The following is a 14,932-nucleotide window of genomic DNA, read 5'->3' as shown; positions in this document are numbered from 1 at the left end:
CGGCCAGTCAAGCGCGGGGCCAGCTTGGGCGGCGGGGCCAGAGCTTTCAGAAAGGCGCTGTCTCGGGAAGGCCCTGCTTTCCCCTCCCGCACCTGTAGTCGATCCGTTTGTCCCAGAGAAAGACGCAGAGCCCGCAGCACCTGAGGCCTTTATCTCTCACCTCCTTTGTAAAGTCACTTGAAGGGCTGAGGCACTCTCCTTATTTTATTGTATTCTTTCTTTTTTTTTTTTTTTATGAAATCACATTGATAAGACATAGTCAGGGGAAGAATCATAATTTGTAAAATATTGTATGTGTTTTTGACAAATAATATAGCGCCTTCTGTATTTGCGTACAAACACAAATCTAAACGATCCAAGACTAGGTTAGGTTGAGCATTATCCGCCATCCATTCACCCATTCACTTATACATCTGTGACGTCTATAGAGGCAGCTGCTAGGTTTGTGAAGGAGTATAGAGATGAATCAGACACAAGCCTAACCTCACTTCACTCTGTTCAAATTATTTAAGAATATAAAAGATACATTATACAGATAGTTACATAAGAGAGGAAAGAAGGGGGGAGGTGGAAGGGAGAGAGTCCGAGTGATTAAAAAACAAGTTTAGCAAAATATTAACAATTGGTAAACTTTGGATGACGAGCATAAAGGAGTTCCTTTACTATTATAAATTTTCTGTATGTTAGATATTATTATAACATAAAAAGCTATTGAGTGGCTGCTCTGAAAATATAAACAGTAGCTGCAATGTCTAAGGGACTGGGGGGCTGTGAGGTCTCGAGTCCTCCATGGCAACTGCCTCTCAGGTCTCTTTTACTTCCCTACTGTTTCTGGAATTATTGTTTAAACTTGGGAGGCACTTAATAAATATATAAACATCGACTGCTTATTTTGTCCTTTGCAATCCCAGTTGTCAGGGAGAATTTCTTCAGATCAGACCACAGAATGCTTTTAAACTGCACATACAATAGGCAGGAGAAAACGTGCGCGAAGCAACTTTGTGAACCGCGGTGTGTACGTCTCCCCAGCCGGAAGGCAGCAGATTTGGACTCATCTCTTGATCTCTTCTGCCGTCTCCTATGAATTTAAAACTCCATCCTCACTCTCAAACCATAAGCAAGTTGTAAGCTGGAGCTTTAGCTTTCTCACCCGCGTCTGTCCAGCAGAGACCCGCGTGCAGGAAGTGCTCGGTTCACGTGTGGTGGCTGTAGGAATGAATAAATGCAGGTTCAAACGCTTTTGTGCCAAAGATCTTCAAATTGAGGTACCTTCTTTGGTTTCTCACACCAAAGCTCCACTGATCTTCACTAGGGTGAGTCAGCCCCCGGTGCAAAATCTGATCCGTACGATTCCTTAGGAGCCTTTCTTTCTAATTAGAACTGTCAAGTGCAAAGTGTGTTTTGGAAAAGGTGTGCGAGGAGTCTGCAGAAGGAAAGCAGGTTTCAAAGCTGGAGACTCTTAATGGGCAGCTAATATATTTAGCATAGGGTTCAGTACTTAATATGCTTTATTGCCTCTTTAAAATCAAAAGCCTTACACTATGTATATATTTTCCATGTGAATGAAGCGTAAAAGGCATGGCAAGAGACGAAGGGCACTCCTGGACTTGGAGAACCCCTCAGGTTGGATAATAACATTTTGAGTCATCTAAATTCATACCTATTATCACTTAAGTGACCATGATGCTGCCATTGGGTTTTATGCCAATATTCAGATTTGTGTTTTCCTCATCATTCTGAAGGTTATCTCCCTGGTCACTCTGAAAATCAGGTGACAACCATTTCCCATGATGCTTTAAGGGCTGTCAAACTGTCCATCACGCTGTCACCTGACCAGTCGCTCCCATGGTTCTTTTAGACTCCCAGCGTGATAAATTGAAAGGCACTATTATCTGTCTGCTGAGAAGAGGAACTGTTTGGGCTTTGATAAGATATCACTACTCCCAGGTGAGAGGCGGCTGACAGCACATCAAAGCAAAACAACACGTAGAAACACCGAGCAGGGGAGCCCAGGTTTACAAACATCTGTTGTCATTATTTATGACTTTTCTTTGGCTTTAAGTTTCTGACTCACCCTTAGATAATTCAAGAACAGATATTTTGCTTTCTAGCTTGCAAATACCAATGGCTGCTTTTTTCATCTTGGGAGAAGAATCTTAAAATTGAAAGCACATCTGCCTACCTTTTCGATTCACTGCACGCTGCTTTCTGTTTGTAACCAACCAGTTCTGTGTTCCTGCTGATGCCATCATTAACTTATATATTTTTTTAAGTATCTGAGAATAAATATACTTCCCTGAATAAATAATTGGATTTGGGCAAGCTAAAGAATAAATTTATTTATTTTTGGCTTAAGGGTCATTATGAATGTACTAATACACAAAAAATATGAACTGGTTTAAGTGTCAGAATATATTAGTTAATTTTTATTTTAGTATTGATGATAAGGTTAGCAAGTCCAATATTTCATGAGAAGTAAGGCGACATTATGATCAGCTTCACTTTTGAATTGTTCTGAATTATGCTAATATAAACCTGAAGACTTGAATTTCTACACAAGAAACATGAATAGAGGAAAAGAAATTGCCCTCCCTGATCAACACTGTAGTTGTTGGGATTGGAATAAGGAAGCCTACTTATAAAGGCTGGGGAGGGCTCTGTGGCACAGGCTTTCTGAACAAATCTTTCTGGGATGTGGAAATATTTTATTAGAGCTACAGAAACAATTTTACATTTAGGACTTAATCTCTGTACTTAAATATTCCAATAGGTATCAATAGAAATTAGGTATCAAAAGCTGAATACTTAAAGCCTTACTCCATGCAAATATAATTCTATCCTTTAAAAGTTTCTAACACTCTGTCTTGTGTGATTTGTCTTTTTCTCTTCTTTCCCTGCTAGTTTAATGCCACGTAATGGCCGGTTTACTATGTGCTCTGTGCCCTCACGTTCTATCATTATATGAACACCTGAACATACCTTTTGGAGATCACTGAGGGAAAGCAATCTGTTGTTATTTACTCTATTTTTTAGCAGAATAAAAGTACTGTAGCTGGTTGCTAACATCACCACCTTGTGTACAAACATTTTTTTGCATGCAGTTTCCTAATGTCATTAAGCAGTGTTGTAATTTCATTACATAGTGATGCAGCACTTCGATTGCAGAGAACATTTAAATAATTTTGTAATTCAAAATCCGAAAAAATGAACTGTGGTTTATTTTTAGTTCTTTGCAATTATTTAACTAGCTAACACTCTTCTGCACTCAGATAAGAAGCAAAAATGTCCCAGAGCCCTCAAGAACTGAGAATCTGTCAAAATACTCTCTAAAACAATGGCCAAGGAATTCAGAGTGAAAAGGAAAATAATGAATTAAAATTTCTGAATATTCATAATAATGCCAACAGGACATGTAGCCAGTGCCTGTAGTATCTGACTGATGAATCTTTAACTCCAACATATTTTTTCACTAAGCATTTTTAGCTCACCCAAAACGCTAACATTGGAAATCATGACTTACTTCAAAATATCATTTTGGTCTCTATCCAAAGATAGGAGACCCTCTTGAGGAGGTTCTGAATATCAAACTCCTTTTTCTAGTGGCCTCTGACATGTTAGAGTCCCACAGCAAGTTTTGTAATTTTCAAAAGTCCTTGGAGATCAATGAAGTTAAATTGACTGAACTCCATTACTTTTCCAAAAGGATGTACCTGTGGTCTAATGAAGGAGGTAGTGGCCAGAGAGGAAAAGACCAGAATATTTAATAAATTCAGTGTATATGCCAAAGGAAACAAACAAACATGGTCCCTGTTAATGACTCCCATTTCTAAAACAAAACAAAATTTCACATTTGCATTTTTGTGCCACTTCTTTCATAGTTTCTCAACCCCCCCCCCAAGTGAACTATTAAAATGTATTGCCTCACATAGTAGATAATTAAGAACTGCCATAATTTGCTAAAAGTAGCATCCAATGCTTCTTTCACTTCTAGATATTTCTTTTAAAGGTAAAGTTTGATTATATAGTAAAAACTTTAAAATGTTCCTAAGGATACATGGCAAAGCATAGCAATCTCAGTTTGGGGTGTGTGTGTGTGTTTGTTGGCTGTCTGCCTGTGAGAAACATGGGTGTTTTCAAATGGAAGTTTACTTGACAAGCCTAATCGATCTTGCTATATCGACTAATGATCAGTTTAGTTTCCTTCTAATCTTGACCTTAATAGGCTCTTCTAATGAGAGATTAAGAAAATCTTGAAAAGGTAGGTAGCTTTCACCAAATGAATTTGGGAGTATTTTCACAATGGTAATTTCTCTGATAAATTTAGCAGCAAAAATCACAAAGGCAGGCTAGATTTCAGTCCCTCCTATTAGAAAAAACTTCCTGTCAAGTCTTTTAGCTCTGGTGTCTGACTAATCACACATGGGAGGGCTATAAAAAGAAGATGGAATTTCTCAAGATTATTTCTCATGATTTTTTTACTACTATAACAACATTAACAGTATACTCATAGATTTTTGCATGGTTTCCACAGTACAAAAGTGATTTCTTTTGTGTCAACAGCAATACTAGGAGGTCGGCAGGGAAGGGACCCAGGTGCACAGGTGAGGAGCAGAGGATCAGAGGCGTGACAGGGAGAGGCTCAGGATCGCACAGATGCTAGCAGCGGAGCTGGCGAAGAACTCGGGTTTCCTGCCTCTTAGGTCATGCTGTGTCCTCCACTCCCACACTGCTCTTATCTTTGGGGACAAGCATAACACTTCCAACATGTAGATATTAGGAGTTACGGCCATTTCTCCGCGTTTGGTGGAAGTCTCTGCTTGCAGGCTTCTGCGCGGGAGCGTCAGCCCAGCGCCCGTCAGCCGCGGAGCTGCACTTACTCTTGACTCGACTTCGAATCAAACGCACGGCCCTTACTGCGCGCAGTTTCATTATCCCTGACAACAAACAAATTTGTGCACATTTATCTGCATGGTAAATATGTAGAACTTATATGTAGAAAAGCACAAGATACATTTTTTTGAAATGTACCTAAAACGGAATAAAAATGCATAGATACTTTCTTACGGATGCTATTTTAGAAGACATCAGGCTTCCATCCTAGTGTTATTTACTTAATATTAAATGTTTCAAGTGTTTGATGTTTAGAAAAGGCCAATCACTAATGATATTTAAAGGGAGAAAGTGAACCTGTAAAAGCTTTAGAATGTTTGGTGGGTGTTTTTCTTTATGTTGTGCCTACTTATGTCAAGCAATGTGACTGAACTGAACAGGCCTTTAATGTAAAACTGAGATCCATTAAATTGTTCACTTTTTTGATTGGTTACTTGTATATGTAAGATGCTGCAATGAAAAAAAAAAGGCCATATTTTATTTTATTTTATCTTTTAAAAAATATATCTTTATTGATTTCAGCGAGAGGAAGGGAGAGAGAGAGGTAGAAACATCAACGATGAGAGATCATTGATCGACCGCCTCCTGCACACTCCGCGCTGGGGATCGAGCCCGCAACCCGGGCACGTGCCCTGACCCAGAATCAAACAGAGATCCCCAGGATCACAGATCGATGCTCAACTGCTGAGCCACACTGGGCAATGTTGGCCACATTTTAGTAAAGATGATTTATTTGTGACAACAAAAATAGAATAAAATAGCACGTATTTTTAAAATCCAATTTTAATTTATACAAGAGAATGAACAAACACTCCTTGGTGGAAATCACTTAAGAATTTCTTACTTTTCCCAAAAGATTCAGAGAATAAAACAGATTCCTGTGGGGCAAAGGGCAGCTAAATGGTGTGTTTGGCAAATGTTCGAACTTGCTTCTAAGCCCGAGACATTATGAAAATGCCACTTGAAAAAAGATGAAATTGAACAAACCAATCACTACCTAGAGAAGAAAGAAGTAAACAGCGGAGTTTGATCTAAGTTAACTTTATTTCCCAAACTCAAAACCATAACAATGAAGTTATTTACATGAGCAACTTTGTGCACTAAGAGAAGGGGCTGTCTGATTTCTTTCTGTGCATCAAGCCAAAGAAGTGCAGGGAGAAAGTCACTCTCTGCGGGCCTCCGTGTGAAATTTCTTTTCTTATGCCATCTAGTCACATCTTTCTGCAGTTTGAATTACCCTCTTTTCCTCAGACTGGTAAGGCAGTGAAAGGATGTTTGTTCTGCTAATTAACTTTATTACCCTGATAACTCCCTGCAGCCTTTGACGAAAACAATTACCGTTACTCCCTTTTTCCCCCCACTGGCAAAAAAAAAAAAAAAAAGACTATTAATTAGAACCTAGGCCCAGGTCCCTGCCATGTTATCCTGCCACGTTCCCAGGCCCTCGAGCAGGATAGCATTACATTGTCAGTAGTAATTTAGCTCTCATCTGTCTCTGCTAATTATTGTCACATTCATCAAATTCATCAACAAAAGTGCTCTCAGAAGGATTGCATATTTGCAGTTAATACAGCATAAACTGGTATTACCCATCACCACATTTGTGATGATGAGAGGGACACAACTTATTCATCCCTAATTAGAGCAAGCTGGGTAATTAATTATGCATTCCGCCTTATTACTTCTGAGTTCCCAGATATTGTTTGTCTAAAAAGGGGGAGAAAGCAGGAGAGAGAAGCCTGAAAATGAAAAAAAAAAAAAAAAAGTGTGATGTGTTTTGTCACATGTGCTATGCCATAATTCCCACCTGACAAACTAGCTGAATCAGTGGAAAATTGCGAGTTGTCAGCAGCAGAATAAACTGCTGTAATAGCTGATTAATGATCAGCACCTGTGACAGGTGCTGTACGGGACTGTAAACTTGGTTTGATTAACAGTCACTGGACGAATAAATATTAGTGACAGTCAGCGGAGAGCAAGTTTGCTTGTTTTCTTCCCTGTTAACAAATCGCACGCATTAAAGTTATTGATATTTCTGTCTGAGACACTATTTTTTGTGTGTGTAGTTATCTGGCAACGTTGGCAGTGAGTTATAATAGACTTTGTTTGTTTCTCTTCTGTTATTTTATTTCAGAACTGAAATTGTATTTTGACAAGATGACCTGTAGGAGTTTAAATCTACCAGGTGTGGAAGAAAAGACTAAAAAAATAATAGGATTCGCACTTGGTTTAATTTATGCTCACCTGCTAGTAATCTGTGTGTGTGTCTGTGTACACACACACACACATACATGCATATATTCATTATATCTATTTACATGTATATACAATAATATTAAGAAATGTTCATGCCAAAAATCACAGACACAAACTTAAAGTGTGTGATGTTCAGTTACTTAAAACATTTTTAATTGATTTTTTCCCCCTCAGAGTTGGATATTTCCCCCTGAAAACACTGTCAGTCTGAGTTGTCCTAATCCTGTGTCTCAATCCCAAAATGAAGGGACCGTCTTGCTGGGACAGCTATTCAATCGGCTGCCAGCTTGGTTAGTTCTACTGAATCGACCAGTTACAAAGATTGGTCAGGAGGGATTAGCCTGTTGCAGCGGACCGACTGCTAACCAAGAGTCAAGTTCTGTGCATAAGTAGGCAAAGTGTGGATGATGGAAGTAACCCAGGCGTCGTTTCTTTTTGTTTTGCTTTGTTTTCTTAGGTCAGAGTACAGGAAGCCATTTGCTTTCGCTGTGCTGGTTTGGGAGTGTGTATAGGATGGTTATAATTGTGGGCTTTGGAATCCTAAAGACCTGCTTTCAGGCTTTGGTTCTGCTAACTAGCTGTGTGAGTTTGGGTAAGTAACTTAATCTGATTTTTTAGTTTCTTAACTGTAAAATGGGAGCATTTCCAACCTACATTATAGAGCATTTCCAACCTAAATCTGTTAGGATTAAATGCGATAATATACATAAAGCACCCTAGCACAGTGCCTAGTATAGAAAGCACTCAATAATCAATTTAGCTGTTATTAATACAACTATTATGAAATTTGAATAGTAAAATCACCTTCAATTTCTATTTCACAGAATGAAATGCTTTAACAACTAATTATCTCTTTTCCTCCACACACTCCAAAATAATAACAAAATTATTTAATAAAAACCTTTATGCTCACTTATCCTGAGTGAAAGTTGAGAAAAGATGAGTGCTATCTCTGGGTAGTAGATATCCCAAGGTCCCAAGGTGCTACTCTAATTTATTCAGATGCTTCTCAAAGGCACAGAAGTTGGAACTGACAGGTGGGACAGAGGCTAGAAGAGGACAGACTGTTGAATCCTACCAAATCTCCGTAAGACTGTCTTCAAAAACTTCTAGGGTGACGGTAGACACAGATCTGAGTAACGTTTATTTAGCACAACCCCATATTCTGGTGGAATTGAGATAGTTAAAAACCAAGCATGAACAACAATAATAAAAATAACATCAAAGCAAGTTTATTTTTGTAATTTATTATATATCTATTTTGATAGTAATCATCTAACAGAGAATGAAAGTGATATAAGTACAGAGAGAGGCAGTGTAGGACAATTATTGTTTTTGGAGCAGCACTGAGAAGTAAGAAAGCTGCCATGTTTCTAGGACATTAGGGCATATGTGCTTGCTGAATCATGAAATAAATCGGAAATTGCCCGTTTGACTAAAACACTGATTTTCCAGATCATGATACAGTTCCATCAGTTAACTTCTACATCTATGTTCTAGAATTCCTGTGGTCCTATAAAGTCTAAATTTAAAATTTTAATTATTAAAAAAACTTAATTGTATTTTATCAAGTTTGCTCAAAACAAAACAAGAAAAGTAACCCATGTCACTAGGCAAATGGGATTTTTGGGGTGGGTCAACAGGGAATGCCTCACTTCGCTGGCACAGAATAATGTGGTCCTATTGAATTTTCTATGGCCTAGAGCAAGGGTGGACAAACTATGGCCAGTAGGATAATCTTGCCACCACCTATGTTTGCAAGGCTCTACAAGCTAGGGATGTTGTTTTACAATTTTAAGTGGTTAAAAAATTTTTTTGTGATGTAAAAATTACATGAAATTCAAATTTCAGTGTCCATATTTAAAGGTTTTTTGGAACATAGCCATGTGTATTTGTTTCTATATTGTCTATCGCTGCTTTTGTGCTAAATTGGCAGAGTTGGGTAGTTGCATCATAGACTATATATCCCACAAAACCTAAAATATCTACTATTTGGTTCTTTCCAGAAAAAGTCTGCTAGTTCCTGTGATTCTCAAATTTTAATGTGCATACAAATCACCTGGGATCTTGGTAAAATACAGATTCTGATTCAGTAGGTTTAGAGTGGGGACTGAGATTCAATTCTACATTTCCAACAGGCTACCTGGTGATGTTGATGCTGGTCCCAGGTCCATGCTTTGAGAAGTAAGGCTCTGACCATGATCCCCACCATACAGGCACACAGGACTGATGTAAGCCTGACCAAGAGCTGACCAGGAATGAACTAAGTAAGCTCACAAGATCGATGAAGAAACCTAGAAATCTAATGTATTAATCTGTTAGTGAGAAATGTTAGAGACTGATTCAGAATCTCCTATAGACATGCCACCTGACATACTGACTTAGAGCAGAAGGATATTTGATACGAATGGAAAGAAACAGCAGGTGATAGTTGTGTGCTTAGGCTGTTCAAAGACCTCAGGCTAATCGAGATGTGCTAGCTCGATGCCACTGGCACCAGAGTGGTAGTTTCAAAATGTACCTGGGATTTGTTTTAATCAGGGATGGTAAAACACACAAACGTGGAAATAACTTACGAAGGAAGAAGTTTTTATATTCCCAGATCCCTAGGAACAGGAGGCACAGCATACTAGGCAAGGGGGCCACACAGGGAGGCACCAAGGTTGCTCAAGAGGCAGAAGGAGCGAGGACAGCATGTAGGCAAGAGCCTGAATTGTGGCGTTTGAGGGAAGGAACGAGAGAGGCAGGGTAAGCTGGTTCAGTGTGAATAATTCCAACAGGTTCTGAGGTTTAGGGGCTGTCTCTAGTTGTCTGGTGCCTGGCCCTGGAGTGATTGGGGCAGGTGGACAGTGGCCCAGAGTATGAACGCTAGGCACAGGAGTGCTCGCGGGTATGGGCTTTGAACTGGTTGGCTTGCATGTAAAAGGGCAGTAGCTTTGAGTTATTTGCTATCTCTGGGAGATAGCAGCCCTGGGAGGGTCAGTCTCTCCAGAGTCAGCAAGGCTCCAGATGCCAAAACACCAGGGAATAAAAATGCATGATTAATTAGATGGGTGCTTCGGCCAGGGCCTTTCCCAGGATGGTTATGGGATGGACTATCCATGTAGCTGACGAACCTCCCTTCTAATTGACATATCCTTCCTTCAGATCTGCTAATTCTTTTAGGTTATGCAGAAGTCCTTCTGGTCTAGGGATCCTCTGGCCTCTTTTAATTGATTTTGTGTGTTGATTATCAAATTCAATATGGCTTCAATCCATCACATGTTGATTACCTCATTTAACTCAGAAAACAATCTTATTTTGCTCACTACCAAGCTGGAGAGGGGCTTTTGGAGGTGATATTGTGGTCATCTATAAGTTTCTGGGCATACCTCGTTTCCCCATAAAGATGTTTGTAGGCCATAGGGAGAGAGAAAAATTGTGGCAGTGCCTTTTGCACAATACCTGCAACATCTATAGGCTAATTTTTAGTTATCTTTCTGGGAGTCCTACTCTAGCCACTTTAGACAAAGAGAATTGATTATAATGTCGGTAACTCTATTCTTTCTCTCATCAGCACACAATAATTCCCTAATCTCTTTATTATCATCTTATGAAATTATACCATGGCATTTTAAAGAATTTCACTGAAAATTTCATTTTAAGTATATCATAGCTCTAAAATTATGAGGAGTAGCACTGAGAGAGAACAGGATGTGTGTCCTCATACTGATTACTGTAGGAACGTGGCCAAATCACTTCTCTTTGGCTATCAGTTTCCTCATCAAAAATATAGAAGGAGGATGTTGGATTACACGATCTCCATCGACCCTTCCAGTTTTGAAACACTAAGCTCAAGTGAAATGCCTTTGTAAGATACACCTATAAGTGGGGTTCATTTCTTTATCCCCACTCCTAGCATATGCCATATGGTACTTTGGACCTCCATTTAGCTTTTATTTCTTTCTCCTGGTATAATCTTGTTATTTGTTTAAAAGTGTTCCCAATTTCTTTCATCAAAATGGAAAAGAAAAGCTATAGACATTTTTGGGTAGATTTCTTATTTGACTTTGTATCCACCAGCATCTTGTATAAAGGGGTGATCTGATAGATGTCATTTAAATTAACTTAGTGTGGGAGGGCCCTCCAAGCAAATAACTTGGAGGCAGCAGGGTCTTAAAAGGCTGAGAGGCTGCAACCCTGCACAGTAAAGCAGGATTTGGGATGTGTGGCAATTACTGGTGTCATATAGCAGTATCTACATTTATAAAATTATACAGTAATTTTGTTATTCTGGAAACATTGAAAGAGTAACTTGACTTTAAATTCCTTAATGGTCCGTTATATTTCTGATAATTAAAGTAACTTCTGATAGTTCTGTAATCAGATTCTATAAAAATCTTGCAAAGAACAAGGAGATTTTTTTCACTGAGATTAAAACTTTCACATTATTCGTGGCTTGTAGAAGTGAAGATCGTCCATCTAGAATACTGTCAATGCCATACTTATAGGTTTTGTTGGATTTAAGAGAAATATTAAGAAACACTTTCTTCTCTTAATGCATTTCCACTTATGTGCAATGTTTTTGATAAGAAAACTAAAATGTATCAGCAGTGGTGATGGGGTGGCAGCAAATATCGAATTGGTGCCAACAGATGCAAAAATGAAATCTTTGGCCCAGAAATAATAGCTTACCAAAATACACACACACAGTGATTGGACTCTTGAGCAGATACAGAGCTGTCCGGACAGACAGCAGTGCTGTTGGCCAAGAGTCCCGGAGGCAGGCCAGCCTCCCACCCAGATGCCGCTGCGGTGAGAGCCATTTGGCATCTGGTTCTCTGGCTGCCAGCCTCTCCCACTCTCTGGCACACATTTTTACAGGGGCTGCTTGAGTAAACGAAGACTCTGAAGAGTTCCGTATTAATATGCTGTAACAACACAGTGCCACAGGAGCCCTTGCTGTTGTTTGAAGGTTTTTATGCCTTTGCTTATTCTCAGTGTCCAAGAATCCTTATTTCTATGTATTTGCCTACAGATAAATGCAATTGCTTTGGAAGGTAAGAATGATACATTTTAATTTGTGTATGGAGCAAACTTTCCTCAATCCAGAAATACCGTAAGACTTTGAAGCACAAGCAATCTGAAACACACACACACACACACACACACAAAACAACAACAAAAGCCAGAAGAAAGAAAATATACTTGCTTTTTATCTTTTGGGGAGAATGAAAGAAATTTTTCACATCTCTTCAACCCTATCGAAATACATGCTGAAAACCTACTGGTCACAAGAATGCAATAAGCACACTGTTTGTTCGTTCAGGTATCAATATAGTTCCATGGTAGTTTGCATTAGCACCAACTTCCCAGTCCAAAAAAAAAAAAAAAAAATCCACACAAGCACAGTCTTCTCACCGTGCACTCTCATCAAATTCCAATTTCTACGCAACGGAGGCTGCACCTGGCGACAGCAGCACTCGGTCGTCCCCTGCCCCTCCAGGACAGGCCTCTTTACCCACCGCCTGCACAGGCCCTGCCCCACGTCAGAGGGCGGGCAGCTGGCCAGGGCCCGCTGAGAGAGCCGCCTTCTTTTCTGCCGCCACTTAGCAAGAGGAAAGCTCTGAGATTTATCTGAGGAAAGCAGAGAACTACCAGAGGATGGCATAACATGTGATGATTTTGATGAATTCAGAAACATGCCACAGTTAAAATATATTTTAATTTGCACAACAAATAGTGCTTTAAATTTCTGAATTGTCAATATAAAACATGGAACTGCTACTGAAAACTGCAAGGGAAAAGGCAAAGAGGTGGCTTCCTTGGGCTCTGCCAGCTAATTTTGTGTGAAGGTAACATTTGAATTTGGGGAATATTTTCTGTGTACACTTCATATTCTTTCTCCAATTTGCCTACAAAAATATAATGAACTCTTGAGGTTGACTTGTTAGAGTTTCAGTCACAAAGTAAGTGATCTTAACCATATAAGAGTCAATGTTTTCCCTGGATACCTTCAGTGGGGCTGCCATATTGACTTTACTTGAAGCAACATTAATTGCTCTCAGGTCTTTAAGTGTCATTGACATTGACAAATCATCCTCAGAGAGACATGAACAAATGAATCAAATGCTCATCATCACATTCAGGAAAGATGCACATTTTTACAACAAGGAATAACACCTCAGGCTGCCTACTTATGGAACGCTGTGTCACTTAAAAATTTCTTGCTGAGCCACATAACCCCATCTAGGTATAAACTGTGTGACTAATGCATTGAGGAGACAGCTTAATCATAGAAAAGCACGTGGCCAAGATACATTGTAGAAAATACAATAATCATTCCTTTTTTGATAAAAAAAAATCTATTCGATCATTGGAGTCAAGTGTAACTATTTGTTTCCCAATTGTACATTCATATTAAGAAATCTTCCATTGTTGCACTGTGTAAATGTGATGGAATTGTTACTGACCACATCAAAGTGATTTTAGGTAATTAAAGTTCTTCAGTGGTATGTAAAATACTTTGCTGCATAGAAAAGCAATAGCTATACGAATACATGAACAATGGCAGTATTAGTTGTCCAATGTCTCCCTATGAACTTTCAACTTTACCAGCTTAAATGAAGGCCGCTGGATTTACTCTGCGTTGTCTTCTATGATTTCACCTAACATCCCTCATCTTAGAAGAAACCCAGTTGGTATTTTCTCTATGTAATTCTCCACCTTCCGTTTCAAAGAAAGAGAACATAATCTGTCTTTCTTTGGAAATAGCAACCACTAAAAAGAGCATCTTTTCTCTTTGTGAGTTGACTAAAAGGGTTAAGTGAATGGCAGGATGCATACTCCTTTTCTGGTGGTTGGGGTAAGAGGAGCAGCAGGAGTCAGCACCTCCTCCCTCTGCCCTTTCTTTGGCTGCCTGCGGCACCAGCTTTCCCTCCACCCTTCCGCGGACCATCCGTGTGTGCCTGCAGCGTCTAGAGACACCAGCAGGTCCCGGCAGTGACCACAGCACTGCCCGGTCCTCCTTCCCCTAATGGAAACTCCAAACTTTGCCAGGATGGTAAATAATCCCGCCCCCCCCCCAGCCCAAACATGTGCTACCTGAAAGCCTTACAAGAAATGTTATGTTCACCCGGGGGGGGGGGCTCAGCAGTTGAGCATCAACCTAGGATCCAGGAGATCAGGGTTCGATTCCCGGTCAGGGCACATGCCCGGGGGGCCTGCAGGAGGCAGCCGATCCATGACTCTCTCATCATGGGTGTTTCTCTCTCTCTCTCTCTCCCTCTCCTTTCCTCTCTCTGAAATCAATAAAGATATGTTTAAAAAAAGTACAAAAAAGAAATATTATGTTCTTAGTGGCATGTTACAGACCTGCAGCAATGACTTGTGTGTGCATTTTAATGCTTTTGTCAGAATCCTTATGATGGCATTTTCAAATTAAGTTCTACAAACACTAATTTTGAGGAATGTTAAAAACAACAATTTTAGGTACTTTTGTAGAACACTTAGTATGTGTTTACATGCATTTTTTCATTAAAACCCATAAGTGTTCGAAATGGTATTAGTATTATTTCCATTTTGTGGATGATAGACGTGAGGATCAGAGAAATTAAGGGCCGTGGCTAAGCAGCTGAGCTGGGATTTGAACCTGGCAGCCTGATTCCAGAGCTCACACTCTTAACCAGTACAGCATAGCCGTTGGGTGAAAAAGCATGTTGGGGTGAATGAATTTGGAAATGCAGAGTAACCCAAATTTCAAAAACTTATTTCTTTGAGGATTTCTCAGTCTTTAATATGCCAGCGG

Source organism: Miniopterus schreibersii (genome assembly GCF_964146895.1).
Source record: "Miniopterus schreibersii genome assembly, chromosome: 5".
Lineage (NCBI taxonomy): Eukaryota > Metazoa > Chordata > Mammalia > Chiroptera > Miniopteridae > Miniopterus > Miniopterus schreibersii.
Note: the sequence above shows the minus strand (reverse complement) of the source record.